The following is a 25274-nucleotide window of genomic DNA, read 5'->3' as shown; positions in this document are numbered from 1 at the left end:
ACACACACACACACACACACACACACACACACACACACACACACACAGATAGACACATAGATCTTGGTACCAGAATCTTTTGACTCAAGGGAATTTGAACAAATCATTTAATAACTGCCCCCTCAAATTTTCTTATCAATAAAATCAGGAGACAAGTGCTGGCTAACAGAATTTTTGTGGCTTTTATGAAAATCATATAAGTAATTCCAGCAACTGTACTTTTATTCATCGGTCAGTCAATAAAGAACTTCAGTGAGCTGTGCACTATGAAAAACATAGAAGTGTAGAACATGTTTTAAGATATGTTTGCATTTTTAATGGATGTAATAATTGTATACATTTACAACACATACTGTGACATTTCTTGTGTGTGTGTGCACACACGCACATACATGTGCGCATGTGTGCTATGTATGTGTGTTTTAAAACAGTGTCTGGTTATGCATTCCAGGCTATCTTAGAATTTGTAACACTCTTCCTTCCTCAGCATCTTCATGGCTCGATTTATAGGTATGAGTCACTGTGCGTGGCTATACAACATTTTAACACAGAGCACACGACACTCACATACTTTACACTTATGTATATAAAATTATGGTGATTGGCAAACCTCTTACCTCAGATATTTCACTGTGTTAAGATGATTCAACATCATTACTAGCTATTTTCAAATATAAAATCAAGCTTTGTCGACTGCAGTTACGTTCTTTGTCTTGGTTTTGTTTCTTTTTGGAGATAGTCTCCATATGTGGCCAGTCCAGGTTGGCCTGGCACTTACAATTCTCTTTCCTCAGTCTTGTGAGTACTGGAGTTACAGACATAGCCCATCATTCCCTGGCTTGATGGTTTTCATTTTAGAGGACCATTTGCTTGCTTCAAGAATCTTGCAGTCCAATAGAGAAAGTATATACATAAGTCTTCACTTCTAATGCACTCTCCCAGATCCCTTTCTGTTTCTATTAGTTTTATCACAGCTTGAGATTCTGTCATTATTTTCCATGTGCCTTTCTGCCCTTGAATACCCTCTTTTCTTACCAGGTTATGGATGGCACGGTGGTAACCCACTTTGCTAACCACTCTATTCACAGTGCCCTTGACATAATTATTTAGGAAATGGATGTTTTTGTTTATTTTATCTTCTTTAAAGGGTCCAAAAAGTCACTAACAGAAACCCATGTGACCTTGTTCCCCAGGGTAACCAGTGTTAGGTGACATCTGCATGTTAATCCTAAGCGGAGAAGAAACCCCATGCTTAGCATGTTTGCCCAGACTGAAATCTTTTATTCCTCAGGATTCTTTGAAAACCAGTTAACTTCCTATAATCTCTATTATTGAACCCAATGCCTCTCCTCCTCCTGATTTTATATCAGTGAGCGATAGATGCAGGTGCCAGCCTTCATGCTCTCAGACGGTATTGCATTAAACCAACAACAATGGAAAAGAAAGCAGAATTGATTGGCTTCATTTCCCATGTACAGGAGGATGCTTGGTTGAAATAATCACCTTAAGTGTTTCAGGGTGAGACTCTTTCCACGAGCGTCTGGTTTCAGGCTGCTGCCATGTCCGGGTTGTCCTTGCAGTAAATAAATCAGCAGGGTGTGTAATCTTGTTCTGTAACCTGCTGCAAATCCCAAGGATGTGCAAAATTCATCAACTGCAACAGAGGCTGGAGAAGGGAAAATCCTTTTGCTGTGAAGAAATGCCCTTAGCAGGAGAATTTCCACTAATAGGTCACCTTCCCGTTAGTGACGTGAACATGAGTTAGAGTCTTTTACCAAGAAATGTCATGGAAACCGAGACCTCGAAGAATGCTAGGTTTTGGTGGTATCTTTCATTAATGTTTTGTTTTTCTATATAAAAAAAAAAAGCATTTGAAATCATAGGCAAGTGTTAGCTCTGGTCACGCTGATATTATCTCATACACACACACACACGCACACACACACACACACACATATATGATATTGAGGGTTGAAGCTTAGAGGTAGAGGGTTTGTCTAACATGTTCAAGGTTCTGGGTTTGATTCCCAGTCATGAAGAAATAAAGAAGATAGAAGATAGCCAGAACGACGCTTATGACTTGGGAAAATGTGAGAGATTCTTCAAGTATTCATTTATTCATTCACTTATTTTCAAGAGATTGCCTTGATCTAAACAGGCCTGTTGGCTCTGAAAAGCTAGCTCAGCAGTAAACAGCTGAGATTTTGCTGGCCATTCTGACTTCATTTAAGATGATGAAATTGCTTTTCCAGACCCTGGCTCGTGTCAAATAGCCAGGTGTCAACTTCCCCCTTTAAAGACCAGGCAGGCAAGAATCTTTCTGTCTGGTTCCACTGAAGACAATCTGCCCTTGACATGAGATGTTGCACTTTTCTCTGTGGCACAAACGTTTTCCAAGAAAGCTTAGCTCTAGGCTTGTGTAGGCATAGAAACCCTTGTCTTGCTGTTTTTTCCCAACCAGCAGATGCCTCGATGATAATAGGAAAATAAGAATATTATTGAATTTCCTAATGGTATCAACTTACTACCCTGGAGTCTGGTATGTTCCAAATTCCATTAAAGGCTGAAATTCATAGCTTTTAAAGAAACCCTCTATCTTTCACCAAAAACACAGAGGTGAAGATGTTGCTATTTAGACATTAGAATTCTGTATCTCCAGAAGGTTGAATCAATAATCTGGTTGAAGAATCACCTCATTTAGTCACATTATAGCTTTCTATAAGATAGTTAATTCTCTCTCTCTCTCCCTCTCTCTTCCTCTCTCTCTCTCTGTGTATGTGTGTGTGTGTGTGTATGTGTGTGTGTGAGAGAGAGAGAGAGAGCAAGAGAGAATATAAATATACCTAAAATCTCAAATGTCTTAAGTTTGTCAGGGTAATTTGATCTTTTCCTCTAGGGCATAGGGCGATAGTATTTACTGAAACTAATGTTACCAAGATGGTGAAAATTTGGCCTTGATATATAGGCTTTCTGACACCAATGACATAAGTGTAAACAGGAAACTAACCTTTGTTGCTTAGTTACTTAGGAAACATATACAGTGGTGCCTGCCTCTTTCCCTTCCAAGTGTCCTTTCTCAGCAATCCTGACTGCCACACAAAGTATATTCTAAATTTATAATCAAATTACAGGCATCTGGAGAGCACAGGCAGAGAAGTAAATTGTTTTCCATAAGTCATGCTTTCGAATTGCAAATGCTGGAAAAGCAAATGCTAAAACTGTAATTCTGAGATGATAGATTGCCTCTGGAAGTGTTTAATTCAGAGCAATGCCTATAACCCCAAACCCTAAACCCAGAACGTCTTAGTTGGCTATCTGTTTGCCAAGTTTTACTTTATTTTTCATTTTTTTTGTTTTATTTTTTGTTGTTTTCATTCCTTTTTGACTCAAATCTTCATTCACGTCATGAGAGTCTGAATGATCAGAACCCAATACCGGAGCATTTCTAACAACGCTCAGGAGTTGATGCAACACATTAGTTCACTTCAGAAAATGAATAGGCTCAGAAACGTTGGTATGGATTCAAGTGACCATATGTCCTCTTAATGGTTGTTTGGAAACAACAAGAAACAGACCTCCCACAGATACGTCTCTATATTCCTAAGTTTCTTCAAAGCATGGGCTTAGAACACAGTTTGCTTTGAGCTGGGGAATGAGTAAGAATAAGGCCCCAAGTTGACTTGTAAATGACGTTTTAACTGGCTCCGTGGATGGACGGTTACCCAGAAGACCTTCATGTAAATATATACAATGAATTATAGCCTTTGATCCTTTTGTATTCAAAGGCGTTATACTTTTAAAATTACAAAAAAAAAAAAAAAGAGTTCTAACAACTACCAGAAACAGGAATCTACTATGCAAAAAAAAGTAAAATAAAATAAAAAAATAAAAAAAATAAAAGTCTGTGTTGGCAACAAAGAATCCAGACTCTGGAGGAAGCAAGCAAGCTGATGTTCAATTTTGGCAAATTATCCTTTAAGCTTTAGCATTTTTTCTCTTGGTTCTTAGAAGAATCAGGAAAAAATATGTGAAAGGGATGGTTTATTCGAAAGGAAAATCACTATGTAAATTGATACATTATTATTACTTGAATTAAATCAGGGGGCATCTGCTTATAAAATACAAAGCATAGTAACCCACTCCTGTAGTCCTAGCATTCAGGCAGCTCTGGAAGAAGAACTGTGAGTTCAAGGACAGTCTGGGGTACATAGTAAGACACTGTCTAAAAACCAAAACAAGCATAAATCAAAACAACCCAGTAAAAGATATATTTTCTTTCAAATACGGATGATGTCAATGAAGAAGTAGAAATGGCTTCTGTTGGGTTACAGTGGCCTGTGAGAGGAGTTATGTGTGTTGTTGGCATCACAATGGTACCTAGAAACTTGAAGTGAGCAGTGGCAGTGGGAGGGATGGTGTTGCTACTGTCAAAAACGGAATGTATTCAATTAGAGTCTCTTCTCCTACCTCCTCTCCCACCAATAACCAATTGTCCATACTCTGGATCGCTTATTTTGTATGCCAGGATAGTAGACACACATTGTTGGCTCACCACTCTGTTTGCTGCGGTTGTGTTTGAATGATCTGTTGCTATATAACATCAGCACACTGAAGTTGGAAGGATTAATACCATGCCTGCTATATCTTACATCTCATGTTCTCTCAGTGACTGGTATCATCGGAGTCACTTTTCTGTTCTCTGTAGTGTCAATAGGGGCTACTACTATCAATAAAGGCGAGTCTGAACTGCAGGATCTGAGGTGACTTATTCTCTGGACTAGGAATGGCTTCTAGCTTCTGATTGGGAGCTTAGCTGGATCTGTCCACAGGAGCACCCGCAGCTCCTTCCAATGGACCCCGGTCATGTGACTTGGGATCATACAGTATGAGGATGAGTTTCTAAATGGGAGTATTGCAATATTGCAAGTTTGAATAATGAAGCCATTGATCTCCAAGTCCCCTCCTGGGAATTGCATGGGTTTATTTCTATCCCAGTCTGATGATTAAATCACAGGCAAGGAATTTGCTCCTTAGTTAAAATCATCACAGTTATGATGACTCCCGAAGCTATTTATTAGCTTATAAATGACAATATTGCCAACAATTTCTTTTTCCAACTTCTTTTTTAACCAGAGAGTTTGTTGCTTTATGGCTTTTTTTTCTTTCTGTTTTTGTATTTGTGAGATAGCATCTCTTGTAGTCAAAGATGACTTTAAACTCATGTCATAGCTGACAATGATCTTGAACTCCCGATCCTCCTGCCTCCACCTTCCCAGCTGTGAGATTACAGCATGGACCACAGCACTTGGATTTTTGCTACATATTTTGTCATGCTTAAAGATAATAGCCTGAATATAGCAATCTACTGAAATCTGGAAATAAGGCAAAATAGATGAATACATGGTATCTAAAACACAATGGATATTTAAAAAGAAAGAAAGAAAGCCAATCCTTAAAGAATCAAGAGTCATTGGAATGTCATGGTAGTTCAGGTTTGTGAGGTCATAAAAAGTATCCTTTCTGTTGAAGACCAACGAGGGACAACAGTTGTCTAGGGGATTGCTGAATTTGTTTCCTGGCAAAAACAAAGAATTGAACCACAGGAAAGACCAAAGACCAAGCTACAAAGAAAGCTTCAAATATTCAGAATGGAGACAGCTATTGCTGTCCCTAACGCCAGCTTGGATATTTTATAGGGCCCCAGGCCCCCCTCCCCCCTTTCCTTATTACTTCTGTCTAGGTACCTAGCCCTGTATATTCTTGCTGTTTCTTCTAGGAAACAAGGAGCAGCCGCCTCAGGGAGCCTGCTCTTTCCCCTGCTACCTACCCTTCCCTAACTCTGCTTCTTCATACTTTTGAGACTGATACAGATCTAACTGGCCTCAAGCTCACAGGCCTGCCTGCCTTTGCCTCCCAGTGCTGAGATCAGAGGTGTGCACTGCCTTGCCTGATCTGACACATACTTTGGCATAGAAAAGGAAAGACTGTAGAGTTAGGTATGGAATAGAAAGTCTAGAACAGTGGTTCTCAACCTTCCTAACACTATGACCCTTTAACACAGTTCCTCATGTTATGGTGACCCCAACCATAAAATTATTTTCATTGCTATTCATTAGTGTAATTTTGCTACTCTTATGAACCGTAGTGTAAATATCTAATATATAGGATGTCTGATATTCGACTCCATGGAAAGGTCATTCAACAACCCAAAACTCTCATGGCCCACAGGTTGAGAACCACTGGTCTAGCGAGACTCTAAGATAAGTAGATATCAAAGTAGGAACACAGGATGTGAGATGATGTGGCAGTTAAGGTGCTCCCAGCTCAAAGACAAGGAATTTGGGTCAAAGGTATTTGTCGTCTCGTATGATTACAACTTGTGAGTTTGGGCGCGGCATGGGTTCTCCACACAATAGTCAGATCATGTCAAGGGTCGAGGTTCTGCTTCTGCTTTGTCTCTGATCACTGGACAGTAGATAGTATAACATTGTGTTGTGGTGGCCAGACCAAATACCCATTCCTCCCATGGCCAAGTCTGAAGACCGAATAGAAGACAAGATGAGAGACTAATTGGTCTCTCTCTCTCTCTCTCTCTCTCTCCCTTTCTCTCTCTCTCCCTCTCTCTTCTTATCCCAGATATCACTTACTAAAAAATGTCTTCTTACTGCTCAACTGTCAGCATTGGGTCTTAATGCTTGCCCCTTGGCCATTCACTAGTAAAGGAGAAACCAAAGTCCCACCCACCCAATCCCCAGGAAGCTCTGCAGAAAGCTTCCTTGAACATGTGATTATCTTATATCTCTACCAAACTGAATGGACAAAGAAGAAGGTTGTGGCTGTAGGCTCAGCCACCTGGCAGCATCTTTTCAAGAACTGGTAGTCAATGCCATTGGGTAGATGCACTGAGGCAGGTATGGGGAGCTACACAAAAGAGCCGATTTCAGGACCATCTCAGTAGAGAATCCAAGAGATATCAGAAGCAATCCAGGTCTACGAAGCACTTGCCATGGGCCAGCCCAGTGTGATGCACCCACCCCACCTCTTTTTGTTCATAGTGAACAGTGTGTGCTAGCTATATGAAAATCAGAGAGAAAACCATTAAGAGTTCATAAAGACACATTCCTAAGTAGGATATCTATATAAAGCCCCCCAGCAGAGGCTCAGGGGATATCATGGAAGACATGGAAGATGAATGTAAGAACCAGACATTGGGGGAAGAGTGCTAAGAAACGCTGTCTTCTAGACATGCCCTGGCCTTTGCACCATTGAACTTTGAGCTCATAGCTACCTCAATAAAGCACCACATAAAATAAAGAAGTCAACATTCTGTCAGGAGGCCCCACCCCTTCTATTGGCAATTAAAGGCCACTGAAGGAGGACGAGCTATTTCTCCTCAAATGCTATGGCTACTTGTCAGTATTCTTGCTTCAGTAAATAACCACACACATGTATGCATGTAAGCAATCCCAGTTAAGATCAGTGCAACAAATAAACAATCAGATACATACATAAGAAAGTTGAAGAGGGACTTGGGGAAGAAGAGAGAGTCCAAAAGGAATGTAAATAAGAGAGAGTATGCAGGTTAAATATGACCAGATCAAATTCTATACATATATGTATGAAATTACCAAAGAATATGTAAAAAAAAATAGAAAAAAATAACAAACAAACCTCTAAAACAGAGTTAGCAGAGACAGAAATTAAAGCTCATGTCTCTTTAAGTGCAAGGGTGATATGGCTCCATACATTTTAATGAGCAGCTATTATGCTCTACTCATGGCTAAATTCCTTTCTCCTGCTTATCCCCTCAATAGTCTCATCTTCTCAACCCTTTCAGCACATGCTAGCACCACACTCAGGATAGAAGGGAGTGTAGCAAGACCCAGAGGCATCCAAACTTTCCAACCTATCCCAACTCACCCTCTGAAAGCTTTGTACAGAGGGAATAATGAGAAAAGAAGAAAAAAAGCAGTCATTACAAACAACGGTGACAGCACATTGTGGTCTTTTATTTCATGTCATCGACCTCATCACTTTGACCGATTTAGGGTCGACTGAGAGTTGGATGCATTGCCATCAAGGGTGCATACCTTGAATACTCAGATTAAAACTCAAATTGGTTTTGAGATTCAGAATCATTTTGATATTGGATATTTTCACGGTTAATGGCACCGAAAGACCTCACTGTATAAATGCTTTGACCTCAGAAATTTGGTGAGCTGCAGACAGAGATTACCCGTGTGTCCTCATTACTTCTGGCTGTCTGATGGAGAAAGTGGATGATTGACCTCTGCGATGGAGGACATTTCAGTGAGAAAACAGTCGTTAGACTCTTCGTGGACTTTTCCTAGCTAGGCAGCCCAAGTTTACCAAAGACGATGTTTTCTTCAGAATCTTCAGGGAGCCACCATGTATAAGCCTCTGTCTTTGGAAGTATTTTCAAGAAGAGCATATTTGGGGACACTTTCTTGTGGGACAAAGGCAGCAAGGGGCCAGTTTGGGAAGACTATTATAGGTCCAGATATTGTGCTGGCTGGAAGCTCGCAAACACATCACCAGCTGTTAAGTGGAACAAATTCACACCACTGCCTGTATGTCTTCTGACAACATTGTGCTTTTTGTCTGCACCTGAGTTTCTGTAGGATGGAAACCACCCAGAGGGAATTACTGAATTCAGGTCACTCCTTATGTCCTTTGCTCCCCAGGAGTGTGTGTGTGTGTGTGTGTGTGTGTGTGTATGTGTGTGTCTGTGGGTATGAATCTGTTTGTGTATGTTTGTATGTGAGTATGTTTGTGTATGTGTGTATGTCTCTGTGTGTGTGCTTGTGTATGTGTGTGTTCATATATGCACATGCTTAAGGAGGCCAAAGGACAACTTCCAAGTTAGGAAGTTGGGAGTCATCCACCTTTTTTTTTTTTTTGGTTTTTCGAGACAGGGTTTCTCTGTGTAGCCCTGGCTGTCCTGGAACTCTCTCTGTAGACCAGGTTAGCCTCGAACTCTCGAACTCAGAAATCTGCCTGCCTCCTCCCAAGTGCTGGGATTAACAGCGTGTGCCACCACCGCCCAGCTAGTCATTCACTTTTTAAATTTTGAGGTAGGCCTAAAACTCACCGACTAGGCTAGCCTGGCTGACCAGCGAACCCCAGACAGCCTCCAGTCTCCAGCTCACCTGCACTGGGATTATACGTGTCCACTACACCCATTTTTTTTAAATGAAAGTTTTGAAGACCAAATTCATGTTCTTACACTTGCAAGGAAGTCATTTAACTGAGTTGTTTCCTCAGCCCCCAGACAGTTTGACACTCATTTCATTACAAGTGCTTTACAAACAACTGCATTATGAGCCGGGTTTTGCACTGTTTGTTCTAAAAACAATGGCTGCCGGGCTGTTCTTTAACCCCAAGACCTACAGAAGTGCTATCATACCCAAGACACATACTCATTTGTCCTCTGACCCCATGTGTATGTGTGTACGTGTGTGTGTATATGTATATATGTGTGTGTTTGTGCATATATGTTTGTTCGTATGTTATATGTATGTATGTGTATATGTGAGTATATATTTGTGTGTGTGAATGTGTGTGTTTATGTGTGTATATGCATGTATGCTTGTGTGTATTGTGAGTGTACATAGGTGTTTGTGTACTTGTTTGTGTGTGTATGTTTGTTTATGTGTTACATGTATTTATGTGTATATGTGTGTATGTGAATATATGTTTCTGTGTGTGAATGTGTGTATTTATGTGTGGATATGTGTGTATATGCTTGTGTGTATTGTGAGTGTATGCATGTGTTTGTATATTTGAATATGTGTGTATGTGTTTGTTTGTGTATGTGTGTATGTTTGTGTGTCTTGTATGTATGCATGTATGTGTGTGTATGTGTTTGTGTGTGTATGTGTGTATGTTTGTGTGTGTTGTATACATGTATGTATATGTGTATATGTATATATGTGTGTGAGTCTGTGTGTTATGAGTGTGTCTGTATGTGTGTATATGTGTGTGTATGTTTGTGTGTTGTATGTATGTATATACGTGTATATGAGTGTGTTGTACGTATAGTTGTATATGTGTGTGTGTACCTCAGTAAAAGGATTAAGAACTTAGTGATAATGAGTCTGGAAACAAGTGAGACTACGTTAAGAACTGTAACAAGTGAGACTACTTGCTGGTGCCTTTATCCCAGTTCCTTTTGGCTCTTAACAGCCTTACAAGTGGCAAGCATGTCTCCAGGGAGACCTCTCAACCAAGAGCTTGAGAAACAGCACATTTGGAAGTCCTTGCCTGCAGGAACGAATTGAGCATATTACTTGGTTGATTGGCTAGTTTCTTTGTTCTGTTGGCAAATGGCAGCAGTGAACTAGGGAAAGAAAACAAGTTTTCAGATCAGAAAATCGACTCAGTTCAAAACACATTGCACTGGCTGTCAGCGGTCCCTGAGTCCTGGTAAACTGGGGTGGGGGCCACTGACCCTGGTGTCTAGGTATGGGGGGTACATGTAGTACAGCTATGTGTTGGGGGATGTGTCACTGTGCAGCTGGGCATCTGGAGGGGAAAATTCATCCAGCTGTTGCTGAACAAGAGTAGGGCCTAATTCATGCATAATTCAGGGAGTTATGCATGTCCGTGCATAATATCAGACACGCATGTCACAGAGGGAACAAATGGTCACTTTCAACCTCAGTCTTTCTCTAGAGCACAGAGTGAAAGGGCCCTTTGTCCCTTTGTGTACCTTGACAGTGAGTCTGGAACTAGGTTTGCAGGTAAGGCCGTGAGAATGACCTTGGCTCCCCCTGGGATTCCCTTTCCGACCAACGTGGAAGGGAAACATGTTGACTACTATGTGAGCAAAGAATTGGTCTGATTTTTAACTCAATTCCACGGGAAGCATAAGGCTGCTTAATTTCTCTTAGGATTTAATGTACCACGAAGTTAGAAAAAAAAATGTATCTTAAGCTTTTTCATCTTGTCTCTTTCTATTCAATCTTCCTCAGCCATCATGGCCAAGAGGAAATTAATTTCCTGCATTGGTAAGGGAGAGTTTAGCTTGCAAGCTAGACCTGATTTCGCTTCCCGTCCTATCTTTTAAACTCCATTTCCCTCGGATCTTCCAAAGAAGAAATTCTGTAATGAGTAGCGCGTAAGCCAAGCTTCTTTCTAAGCTAAACCTCAAAACTGCTGGTTTTTTTTTTTTTTTTCAATGAATCACTGAGCTGTGTGGTGAGAGGTCTGAGAGCCAGCAAAAGAAAACCAAAGCAGTACACAGTAAACAAATATCAGTCTATAACACCGAAATAAGGTCATTAAGCCAATGTGGTAAACATAGCCTTCCATCCAGCCCCTTTTCTAGAATAGTGTCTCTCTTTGTTGATTTTAGTCATAAAATGCCTGTGGCAGAGACGAGCCTGTTACATTGTAACTCAGATCTTTGTGGTGGTGATTGGTCCAGGACGGAATAATAAGTAACATATTTATCCCAGACTCCTCCCTGGGACTAAGAAGCCAGCCTTTCTAGACTGCAACTGATAGAAAACCGAGTCCTGATCCTCCTGTTGTCTTTTTGTTCCATGATTTTGGTTTTTTGTTTTGCTTTTTCTCCTTAAGATGGGGTCAGGTCTCTTCTCTGATGCAACCTCTCAGCATTTCTGTAGTAAGTTACCTTCTCTCTGTTTAAACTCTGTTTGAATTGAGACTCTGTCACTTGCTAGAAAGCGAGTTTCAGGCAATACCTTCCAAAAATCCCTCAAACCTGGTATGGATTTGCTTTCCTCACAGGACCAGCAGATCCTTGACTCACTGAGGAGACAGCCAGGGGTGGAGTGGCCAGGGTGGCTTCAATCTCCTGTTTGCCTTTCACTCACTGAGGCCTTGGGTGGAGCGCTTAGCCTCTCCGATATTACTGTTTCCTTTGTAGTGTTGTTTTAAGATCTAGACACCACAAGTGTGAATTAGCAAACACAATAGGCAGTCAACAATGGTCTTTAGACTCTAAAAATAGCTGTTGCAACAACATGAAAAGTGTTCCTCAGAGTGGGAAAGTGTGAGAGTTGGGGTTTCTGGGTCGTTTCTTTCATCTCTCTTCATCTCTCTTCTTTCATCTCTCAGTCTCTCTTCTTAACCCACCCACCTTTTCTTTCCAGTGCCTGGTGTCAAGCTCTGAGACCCTCACATACTAGACAAGTGATCTCCTGCTGAGCTCCTGCGTTTTCCTTCCCCCTTTAATCTTTTTGTCCCCTTTTCCTTTCCATTTATTTTTCCTTTGGAAATCCAGGTACTCACCCACATGTTTACTAGGAAACAGCTACAGGGTTAGCATAAAACTCTCTTTAAAAATAATACCTGTGCATGCACGCCACATTCAGGTCATGGCTCCTCTGTGGAGATCAGAGAACAACTTTTGGAGGTCCATTCTTTTCTTCCACCAAGAATTGACTGCTGAGTCATTTTTCCGCTCCAGAGAACTTTTGAGTACACTTTCTTGTTAGAATAATTTTCTTCATCCTTTCAAAGCCACTCTATTGTGAGGTCAGGCTTTTCCCTATGCCCTCTCTCAAGTTCAGAGTCCCAGGAAGTAAGAGGCAAAGATGTGCACATGTGTTTAACTAAGGAGTGCTCATGGGAAGTCAAGCTAGTATGCAAGTGGCAAGACAGGACTAAAAACCGTGTGACAGATGTGTCAACCTGTATCCGACACAAATCTCTCCAAACTGGAATACCTACCAGGGCTGTTGTGAAAGAGGGCAAAGTGGTCTAGCCTTCCTGCCTCTGCCTCTAGGAGATCTTGCAACAAGGACTGAGCAGTTCCCTTCTGCCAAGGGCAGGTTCTATAAGGAGACTTACCTGATCAGAACCAGCAACGTGTACTCCGAGCATCTGGAAGAACCAGGGTCTTAAGGGAAGTGTCTGACTCCTGTCCAGGGCTCCAGGCATCCTTTACTTTCTCCTTCTTTTTCTCCTTCCTCTTCCTTGTCCTCTTCCTCCTCTTCCTCCCCCTCTTCTTCCCCCTCTTCCTCCTCCTCCTCCTCTTCCTTTTCCTCTTCTTCTTCCTCTTCCTCCCTCCTCCTCTTCTTCCTCCTCCCTCCTCCTCCTCCTCTTCCCCCCCCTTTCTTCCCCCTCTTCCTCCTCTTCCTCTTCCTCCTCCTGTTCCGTTTCCTCTTCTTCTTCCTCCTCCTCCCTCCTCCCCTTCCTCCTCCTCCTTTTCTTCTTCTTCTTCTCCTTCTTCTTCTTCTTCTTCTTCTTCTTCTTCTTCTTCTTCTTCTTCTTCTCCTTCTTTCATTTCACCTTTTGTGAACTTCTTTTTAATTAGATGTTTCTCTCATACAATATACCCGAACCACAGTTTCCCCTCCCTCCACGCCTCCCAACTCCCCCTTTCACATCCATTTTCCCAGATCCACTCTCCCTCAATTTCCAATTCAGAAAGGAGAGGGCCTCCAGGAGACAGACAGCAGTTAGACAGGAGAAACCAAGATACAACGAGACGAAGGAAAAGCCCTTTGTCTTACTATTGAGACTTGACAGAGTAACCCAATAGGAGGAAAAAGGAGTCTCAAGAGCAGGCAAAAGAGGTAGAGATACCCCCGCTCCCACTGTTAAGAGTCCACTGAACAAGAACACCAAGCTAACAACTATAACATATACACAAGGACCTGGTGCAGTCACTTACATGCCCTATGCTTGCTACTCAGGCTCTGTGAGCTCGTGTGAGCCCTGCTTTGTTGATTCTGTGGGCCATGTTCTCCTGGTGTCCTTCATCCCCTCTGACTCCTACATCTTTTTCTCTCCTCTTCCATGCGGCTCTCTGATCTTTGAGGGGAGAGATCCAGTGGAGACCTCCATTGAGACTCTCTCCTTATAACGTCTGGCTGGGCACACACTTTTTCAATTTTATTTTATTTTTTATTTTTCTGACTTTTAAGCTTGCCTCTGACTCCATCGTCTTTGTAACTGAACACTGAGCCGAGGCTCTTTACCCATTGGAGGATTCAACTGTATGGACCCAGAAGAGCACAAGCGTCACCCGGCACTCCATTTCAGAGCTGTTGACTTCTCTGGTTTGGGCAAAACATTTCTGAGCTGCAGTGTCAGAAAGTGATACCAAGATTGTACTAATTATAGTCTGCTTCCTAGTGCCCAACGAGGTGCTAAGTTCCACAATTTGCTGCTCAGGATTTTGGTTGGTGCATCTCAAAACCCTTGATGGGCTGATTCTGGGAAACACATCCACTAATCTCTGTAATCCAATAGGGCTTGGAGACAAAAGACCTGCTCTGTCAGCACAGGCTAGGAAAGGCCTGATGTGCAAAAACCAGGAGGCACAAAATTCAGGGTCTTTAAGGGTTGGGTTAAATACATTTAAAAACAGCAAGAGGAGAGAAGAGGATTGACATTTTCACCTTGTCCTGTTTTGTTTCTCATTCCAAGAAGGATGGTATCCTACCTGATCATTTTTTTGTCAAGTTGAAAATGTTCTTTGGTCCCGGGCAGTGGTGGCGCACACCTTTAACCCCACCACTTGGGAGGCAGAGACAGGTAGATTTCTGAGTTCAAGGCCAGCCTGGTCTACAGAGTGAGTTCCAGGACAACCAGGTCTACACAGAGAAACCCTGTCTAGAACCCTGCCCCCACAAAAATGAAAATGTTCTTTGAAGCTTTTTCAGATCTAGGTCCCTAGCTGGAGATCCCCCAAGCCAGCAATGTGTGTCTGGGGTCTTGTGAAATACCTGATCACTCTTTCATGTCTTGGGTTCTGGTGACACTGAAAGTCCTATATGTGTTTTCTTTTAAAGTTAAAAAATAAAAACAAAACCATGCCCTTATTTTTAGTTATGTGGTGGTTATGCACACATGACTGAAGTTGCCCTAGGAAGACAGTAGAATCAGCTCCTTCTGGCGCTGGAGTCACAGACAGTTGACAGGCCCAAGTCAGTGCTGGAAACTGAACTCTGATCCTCTTCTGGTGCAGTAGATGCTCTTAACTGTCAAGCCATCTCTCCAGCATCCCCTATGGGTGGTTTTCAAGCATTTTAATTTAATTAATTTATTTATTTAACTACTGCTGCACATCTAAAGTCAGGTCAAGTGACTTAAGTACAGGGTGGGAAAAATATGTATTTAGTGGTTTGACATCAGGTTTTAAGAACGTATTGAGAGGAAAATTAAATACTCAAGTTAATCACGATAATGTCTATATCATGGTATGTCCTTTTTTTCCCACAAGAAACAATTTGCTTTATAATCCCAACTATATACTTGCATAAAGGCTACAAAATTTTTGTATTGCTATGATGTTATGGGCTATTGCCAATGCTAGAGTCAGTGGGTGGAGTGGGGAGTGTCCTGGGACAAACACTCTACTACTGAGCTATATCCAGCACTGGACCCACCATCTTAGAATCGTCCTTATCAGCAAATTCTTCCAGATGTAAACTGGAAACCATAGGTGAGAGGATTAGTCTTGGTCTTCATTGTATGGAACTGCTGTTATGTGGACAGAATAGAGAGCTAATGGGTGGATAGGGGACAAGCGGAGTCTAAGGACGTGTTTCTACTTTTAAGTTTCTAACTCTTAAAAAAAGTGTTAAACTTTGCAATGTTTGACTGCACAACCCTCATTTCAAGTCCCAAAATACTCTTCTTATGAATATTCTTTTCTGCTACCACAAACTGTGTCCCTGCATCTGCAATTATAAAGATCACAACTAAAGATGTATGCAAATTACTTTTTCTTCCTCTCCACTACCTCTCCCCCACCCCGCAAGAGATATAATTTCTCTGTGTAGCCCTGGCTGTCCTAGAACTCACTCTGTAGCCTGACTCTTGGAATTCACAGAGATCTACCTGTCTTTGTCTTCCAAGTGCTAGACTATAGGCCCATACCACCATTGCCCATGGCAAATTACTTTGTCAGATGTGTGGGGAGTCCTGGGACAAACATTCTGTTTCTCTGTCTTTAGAGCTTTAGGTAATGTTAGGATTGTCTTGATGCTTATGGACACTGTTTCAGAGCTTCCACCAAGTGTGAAGTCACACCACCTGGACCTTGTCTGATCTTTTGTAATCTCAGAAGCTTAGCAGAGTCTAGCCTGATTACTCCTTGGATGACAGAATCCTCCACTCCATACTAACATAAACAAATATGTTAACACATAAACAAAGAATTATGGACAATCCTTCCTTTCAGTAGAATGTCCAATGCTACAAAGAGAAGGAAACTTAGAGGGAGCATCAATGGGTACTGCAAGAAGCTACAAAACCTTGAGGAGCAATAGTGTACCTAGTTACAAAGTTTCTCTTCATACGTGACTGAACGGATTACAAAGTAAATCATAGCAAGTCTACAGTAGATAAGTCTGCAGAAGTCACTTTATTATTAACAGCATGGGGACAAGACATTACTTACTTCCTCATAAAACCACAAGGAGAACACAATGTCACTTTTGCTACTGTTCTTGCTTAAAGGGCACAGCGTGTATCTAAGAGGAAGCTTTGGACAAAAGGTGAAGGGAAGTCTGCATAATGACTGGCAGTCTTCACAAACTTCCAGGTGAGCAGGGTATGGTAGCCAGTTCCTATGATTCCCAACCCTTGAGAAAGCGAATCAGGAAGAACAGGAGTTCAAGGCTAGCCTGTCTCAAGCACAATGGCAGCAGCAACAACAACAAAAACAACAAAGCCCCCTAAATAAACCCAAACAAACCAGGGTCACCAAACAAAGGAAAAAAAAATAATGTTTCCAGATTAAAGAAAATGAAAAAGACAAGAGACACAGATGCAGTATACGACTTGGATAGGACAATTAACAAAAGCTGAACGTCATCAATAGATGACTGATATGTTAATATTACATTGCCTAATTTTGCTGACTATAGTTATGTAAGAGTTATATTTATGTATGATCGTTATTTTTAGTATTTCAGGTTTGCTTTTTAAAATCTATTTTTAACAAGGGCTCTCAACCTTCCTAATGCTGTGACCCTTTAACACAGTTCCTCATGCTGTGTTAACCCCAGCCATAGAATGATTTTCATTGCTATTTCATAACTGTAATTTTGTTACTGTTATGAATTGTATCTCATATGCAGGATATCTGATAAGCAACCCTGTCAAAGCGTCTTTTGACCCCTAACTGCTGGTCTAGAGAAAGAAAAAAAAATTACCTACTCATTTTTCTATCCAGTGAGACAAATAGGTAATAATGAAGGAAAAGATATTAAAATATAATATCTTTACATGTTGCTGCAGCTTTTCTTTAATTACAAAATTAATTGTGCTATTAATTAATACAACTGCACAATCAAATAGAAACTTTAGAACAATAATCTCACTCCACTCACTGTGGGAGAAATAACTGCTTATTCATATGTTGCAAAGAATAAGATGAAAGTAGTAAAAGTAATTAATAGAGTTATAGTTTTACGTATGATAGTTTAAAAGTTGATTTTTAATTTGCCTGAAGATAATCACCATACTCACTACTAAAAGCTGAGTCTATTTCTCTGACAAGCAGCTCACCAAGTGCAATAGAGACAGCTTTGAGGGAAGGCCTTTGCAAATGCCAGAGTTCTAAGGCTTTCATTTACATAAAGATCATAGTGAGATTCTGTTAGGTAAATTCTAAGTGACCTGGTCCAGAGTGAGAGCTGAACATTAGTCTCTCCCCGCCCCATTGCCCCCCCATACATGCGCGCGTGCGCGCGCGCGCGCGCGCGCGCACACACACACACACACACACACACACACACACACACGTCACAAGTTAGCTTAGATCTCTCTATGTGTCCCAACCATGACTGCCCTTGAACTTTCAATTCTTCTGCCTCAAACTCCTGCTACCAGGATTTCAAGAGTTGTAGTCATACGGCAAGACACAGTGTTTCTAATGTTCCCAGGACTCCTCTGCTCTGGACCTCACACCGAAGACAGCAATGTTAAGGGTTTTCTGACCTGCTTTGTGGGCCTGTAACGTTTCGTTGCAATACCTAGTCTTGTATATCTGTTTATAGGCTCTCTGTACAAAGCCAACTAGTTGCCACAGAGTCTACCACTTTTACTTGTTTGTTTGTTTGTTTATACAGGGAAGTCTGCAGACCCCTTGTCTAGAAGAGTTAACAAGCACAGAACCCAGACTCAGGGTGTCTGAGTTTGTATGCTGGCGTGACTGTAAATCTCGGGCGTGTCTGGCAACCTCTCCGGATCGGTTTCTTGTACGTAGAGAGGAGAATGATAACAGCACACGTTTCCCACAGCTGAAGGTTTCGTTTCTTTTAGTTGTTAGTGTTAATTATTCCTGAGAAGACTTATTATGTAGCTATTGAACTAAGTTATAAGTTCTTTCTGTCTTAGTATTAGATATTAAGTAGGTTTCTGGCTTAACTCATCTCTTAAGAAGGTTTTTACTTAGTGTACAAAATGATGGGTTACGTTATGATGTCATCATATGTATTATTACATATTGCTAATATTCAACAACTGCACTACCCTCCCCCACACTGGTCCCTTTCCTCTCTCAAAATAGTTCCCCTTCAATCACGTGTCTAAATATGTAAATATTATATAATATATATTAAATATATATACAGTCGTGTATGTGTGTATATTTAAATCTTGATTTTTCATATAAGAGAACCTCAGAATTTCCTAAGACTGTTTTCTTATCTCTCAAGAACTCAGTGATGTGTAAAATGTTTCATCTTTCATCAATAGTTAGCTCAGTTGTGAATCACACCAGATTCTGAGACTTTGAGTAGCCTCAGATTGCCCTTTGTCATTGGGGACTTGAGGAATTAAAGAAGCCTCTTCTGAAGACAGCCAGAACAGTAAAGCTCATTTATAAATGATTCAAGAGAAGAATTTTAATATCCCTCCCCCTTTTGTTATGGTCTAGAGCAACCTTTGACCCCTGATTAAGACATTCTGAGTTTGAGCTCCCAGCCTCCCTCTGTAAAAATCACGTCATTGGAAAGGCTGTGATTAGCAAGTGTAAGACACTTCACAATATTTTCTTTTCGTGTTGCTGTTCTGTTCTAATTCACAGGAGGCCTCAAGGCCACGACGAGGACTTTGCAATAAACAAGACAGGTAGGAAACCACTGGAAGGATTTAAGCCCAGGAGGGACATGATCTGCATTAAGCTTTGATTTCATGTTTTTAAATTTTAGGATCACCAAAAGGAGATCATGACAAACGTACTTTGATGTGTGCGCTCTTCTGTAAAGCATCCATTGATAGCTCACCTGAGCAATCTGAGGAAGTACAGTAGCATGAAGGTTTGTGTCTCTCTGAAACTCTTACACTGAAACCTAATCTTTGAAGTAACGGCATTTGCTGATAGAGGCTTTGAGTGTTAATTAGATCATAAAGGTAAAAAGATATGGAAGTAATGCTCTTATAAAGACCTGTGAGGAAGACCCCTTGCTTCTGCCATTTGAAGTACCAGTGAGATGACTGTAGCCATTGGCCTGGAAGTGGAACTTTTCCAGACATGACTGTTGGTGCCTCTGTCTTGGTCTTGGCAGCTTCTAGGACTGGGAGATAACAGATTGTGATGGTGATAGGCCTCCACCTCCATGGCGTTCTGTGTTAACACGCCTGGTGGACTAACTCAGGGAGGTGTTGAGGGTGTTGAGGGTTTAGGGAAATTCAGCCTGTGGTATGAAGCTGTGTTTAGTGTGGTCTGGAACAATGATGCTTTATTGGTTGCAATGCTTGGCTTTAATTGTCAACTCAACACAACCTATAATCACCCCAGAAGAGAGTCTCAATGAGAGCATGCCTATACCATGGTGGCCTGTGGACATGTCTGGATGCAGGGGAAATCTCTTAAGTTAATTGATGTGAGACAATCTAGACATTTATGGGTGGCACCATTCCCTAGGCAGGGGATCCTGAACTGTGTCTGAATAGAGAAATAGAGTTGAGTGCAAGCAGATGAATTGCATGAATTGACTTCTCTCTGGTCTGGACTGTGGATGTGATGTGACTAGTTGTTTGAAGTTCCAGCCCTAACTTCGCCACAGTGGTAGACTGTAATCTGGAATTATAAAGGGAAATAAATCCTAAATTTAATTTGTCAGAATATTTTGTCATAGCAAGAGAAATAAAGTGAGAATATTGATAGCAATTCAGCTGATGTACCGTCCCTTTCTACACTTCCCTTGCTTTCTAATAGTATAAGCAAATTATACGGGACTACAAATGTTCCCAAGAATCCTGATGGAGCCATAAAAACACCAAGAATGTGCAGGATCAGCTGCTCAGTGTACGGTCTTGTTTTTTGTACATGGTGAATACAGAATTCAGATGTGAATCCAACAAGTTATAAACTTTGAGGAACTCGCCATCTCAGCTGCACTGAGGTACAGAGACAAAACCAGACAACAGCTTCATGAGCAAGGCCAATGGAGCCTTTCTGGTAACCTGTTGATGATTTGCTATGACTGTGTGCTACTGAAATGTGAGTTGTCACTGTTCTGGAAATAGGTGACATCCTCAGGATAAATAAGGAGAAGGATATGTATATGTATATGTATATGTATATGTATATGTATATGTATATGTATATGTATATGTATATGTATATGTATATGTATATGTCTGTCATTGAAGTGTTTTAAATATTCTGAGTCACTGAAGAGATTACCCAAATAGGAATATACTGCATCGAAGTTCCATGTTGAGAGTGGAGATAGACCTAAGGGATCCATTTTCACAAGAAGAACCAGAACACTAACCTAAAACAAGAAAGGAAAATTGGCCTAAATATAAGAACTAACTAGCTTGCAAAGTAAAATAAAAATGAAACATACCATCTCCTAAGAACAATAGAGAGTGTTTACATAAGGGAAATCAAATTATTCCACTGACTCCAAGAAAAGCTCAGGATTGTTATCTTTTTATGACAAAGAAAAGAATTCTATTATGTTGATATTTATGTTTAACACTTTTTGTATCCCTTTGAGACAGACCTTGATATGCAGCCCAGGATGGAACGTGTATTCTTACACCACAGCCTCCTAAGAACTGGGCCTGGGGCTTATTCTATCGCACCTGGCATTTAGGACTTTAAAAAATGTTATAAATATCATCAAACACATGCACAGTAGGAAACTATAATTCACAAAGTATTGCTTCCTTTAAAAACTGAATAATATGTCGTGTATTTCAAAATAGCCAGATTTTTATCTTCTCATCACAGAGAGGGTGAATACACTGTTCAGTTTTCATCATTATATATGTACACATTAAAATAACATACATTGGTTCACAGTGAATACAACTAATGTATTGTGCCAACTCTTTTTTTTTTAAATTTGAGATAGCTTCTTATTATGTATCACTGTGTGGCCTGGAACTTGTGCCTTGAACTTCCTTTGATCTTCCTGGCACTACCTCTTAAGTGCTGGGATTAAGGGTATATGCTATCATACCTAGCTTCAATGCCTATTTTTCAATGAGAAGGATACCCTCACCCAGAAATGGGAGTGTATGTAGAATTTGTGGACTTTTTGCGAACAGTACCACTCCTGTGATGCCTGTGGGAAACAAATGGATGTTAGTAATGTTGGTGTTGTAAGAAAGCACGTGTCCGGACATGGTCTCATCTCCAAGTCTGTCTCCTTTTTTTTCTATGAAATGAATGAAAAGCCCCTATGTGTATGCAAGCAGCTATTTCTAGTGCTAATTCAGAGTCAGTGTCTGTATTGGGTGTATAGTTGCTCATGTGGGCTCCTCTTTCATGCATGGGCATCAGGGAGGTCACTCTGGAGTGTCAGAATTGTGTTCCTTTCTTCTCATGACCCATGTTTTTGATGCACTGGTGTATATTTCATGGTGCCGTTTGAGTCTTCCTTTGGTGAAGTAAGCCTCTTATTGTGTTTTCTGTCACTAGGTTACTTATGGTAAAGCTTATGTTTATTTGGAAGTTGAGTGTTTGCTATATTCTCTGTAGGTGGATTTTTTTTTTTTTTTTTTTTGCAATTTAGCACTGCTGATACTAAACCTGTGAAATAGGCATTGCCTCCATTTTGCAGATGAGAACATTGACACACGATGTGATCCATTGCTTTATCCAAGAGTTCAAACCTATGGTAAAACTACATGAGCCCAGGCCGACTGACTCTGAAGTCTAAACTCCTAGGCATGACAACCTAATGTCTCCTGCAAATAGACGTTACTGGCTGCCCACGTTTGAAGTCACTGGCCATAAATATTTACTCAGCTTCAAATAAATCATCTTCCCCCTCTTTCTCGCTCCCCTTTCATTACACTTTCTTCTCTGTCCCTTCATCTTTGTCCCCCACTTATGCATGCTATATAGCATAGGCTAGACACGATCCTCCCAGCCTTGAGACCCAGATGGTGGTCATGTTCTTATGTTTTTGTTTTAAGCAGAGTCTCCTATGGAGTGCACCCTAACCAGAAACTTACTTTGTACTCCAGGCTTGTCTCAAAGTCAAAGCAATCCTCCTGCCTCAGCTTCCAGTGTGTTAAGATTACAGACTCATTTCACTGTCGCTAGCTCAGTCCTTATTTATGGCTCTACTTTAACTCTCACTGGCAGAGGTATATTCCAAATGTTCATGGATGAGGTTGCTGTTTTAAATTCCTCTCAGGCACAGTACTGTAAACACATTCACGTTATACGGATAGGCAACCAGTGAAAAACCTCTTGTTGCTGAAATCTTACTAATACCTTACTAATTCAGAAAAAACAATAAAGAGAAGAAAATTAAAGGAAACCAGATAGCAGGCTTAGCAGGTAAAGCCACTGGCCACCAAGCCTGATGATCTGAACTCAATCCCTGGGACCCACACAGTAGAATGAGAAAGCCAACGCCTTTAACATCCATATACATACACACACAGACATACACACGTACACACACAGAGACATACACACACATACATACATACATACATACATACATACATACACATACACACACACACATACACACACACAGACATACTCACATACACACACATACACACACATACACACACACATACACACATACACACACAGACATACACACATACACACATACACACATACACACATACATACATACATACAAACACACACACACAGACATACACACACACATACATACACACACACATACATACACACACACATACATACACATACATACATACATACACACACATACATACATACACACACATACATACATACAAACACACACACACAGACACACACACACACAGACATACACACACATACATACACACACACACACATACACACACACACGCTGAATAAATGAAGTAAAATGTTTTTAAAATTTAAAAGAAAGAAAAAAATAGTAATTTCCAAGCAGGGAAGTTTCCTTACTTCAGTAGGGAGTTGATTCTTTTTGTAGCTTCATGCCTAAGCTGTTTTGGGTGTTGATCCAGTTTTATAAAGGACTCCCATTTATTTTGCTTTGTGATGCTGAGACAGAGCCTTGCTGTGTAGAGCAGGCTGACCTTGAACTCAGGAGAACCCCGTCTGTACTCTCTATGCTGAGGATCCCATGATTCCAGAGGACAGATGGCCACTCCCATTTTCCTTTTCATCATCTGTTGGCATTTCATCTTTCCCTTGCATGTCGAATTTTCATGGGCTTCTTGGTAAACCTCCACCTGTTTCTCGGCACCAACTTTGTGTCAGAAAAGTACAGAGAAGGAGAGGAAACTGGTTTCGACATACGTTTCTTCTATTTTGTTTTTTAATGTGTTTATTACATTTATTAATCTTGCATGCCTGGGTGCTCACATGCTGCAGAATATGTGCAGATATCACAGGGAAACTCACAGGAGTCAGTTCTTTCCTTCTACCCTCCGGGTTTTGGAGGATTGTACTCTGGTCATCAGCCTTGGCAGCAAGTACCTTTATCCAGTCAGTAAACTTACCAGCCTCTCCCCCCACCAACTGTTATTTGAGTGTGACAGTTAATCTCAGTTGTCAACTTGATGACATTTGGAATCACTTGGGAGATGAGCCTCTGGGCATGCGCATGAAGGCTTACCTTGATTAGGTTAACTGAGGTAGAAAGACCTGCCCACTGTGAGTGGTGTCATTCCTGCATTAGAATCTTGGATTGCATAGGAAGGAGAGAATAAGCTGACCACAAACATTCATCTCTCTCCTTGATTATGTATGTAGTGTGATCAGCTTCCAGCCATCAGGACTTCCCAACCATGATGAATACACTTAGAATTATGAGCCAAAACACACTTTGCCTTCCTTATACTGTCTTCGTCAGGGCATTTTATCAGTGTAAGAAATATAGCTAATATACCTGGTACTTGGTATAGAGCCCAGGCTAGCCTCCAATTCACAGGAATCCTCCTGCCTCAGTACTCATATTATAGAGGTGTATTTATAGAAAATTGGCCCCAAAGAATGCTGTATCAATATTATGCACATACATGCATGCACACGCATGCACAAGCACACACACACACACACACACACACACACACACACAGTATACATATATACCACATTCTTTGATTGTAGTTATGTAGTAACCATAGTGTGTGGTAACCAGAGTTTGAAGAGAGCTAAGCAAGTAATTGACGCCATTTGTAGGCACTAGCCTTGTGTTTATCTTCCTTGAAAAGCCTAGATCATGGAGATGTTTTTATGTTTGCTGTTGTTATCTTGTACTGCTGAGAATTGGATTGGGGCCTTGACTTCATCTCTGAGGTACATACAGCCCTTATCCACCCCCTCCTCCACTTTTCACTTTTTATTTGAGGCACAGTCTCAGTCAATTGTCTCAGTAGGCCTTCTACGCATGAGCCTCCTCCTCCTCCTGCCTCTCAGCCTTCTAAGTAGACAGAGTTATAGGCTTGGGATACCAGACCTAACTTTTCTTTCTTTCTTTTCACAATAAGATAGGATTATCTCATAAAGTCAAGCAGAAAAGAACAATGAGACGGCTGGTCAGGAAGGAAGGGGATCCTGGCTGAAAGCCTGGATGTGAGCTGCACCTTGGAAGAACTCTCCTGGAGAGTGGGATTTCTGGTAGGGAGAGCAGGAGTGGGGTGGGAGGGGGTCAAGGGAGTGTGTTTGTGTGTGTGTGTGTGTGTCTCCTTGAAGAAGGGCTTTGCACAGAAGGATACAAGCCTTTCCATGCCCAGCTCAGCACGGTGACAATGGGTTTGTGGCCAGCAATTCTTTACGTAGTATCTTCTGCCAGAAAAGCTTTTAGAATGTTGAAAAGGTCCAAGGTCAAGTGATTCTTCCTGAGGGTTCATGT

This window comes from Grammomys surdaster, unplaced genomic scaffold, assembly GCF_004785775.1.
Source record: "Grammomys surdaster isolate TR1022 unplaced genomic scaffold, NIH_TR_1.0 958, whole genome shotgun sequence".
NCBI classification, from domain to species: Eukaryota; Metazoa; Chordata; class Mammalia; order Rodentia; family Muridae; genus Grammomys; species Grammomys surdaster.
Note: the sequence above shows the minus strand (reverse complement) of the source record.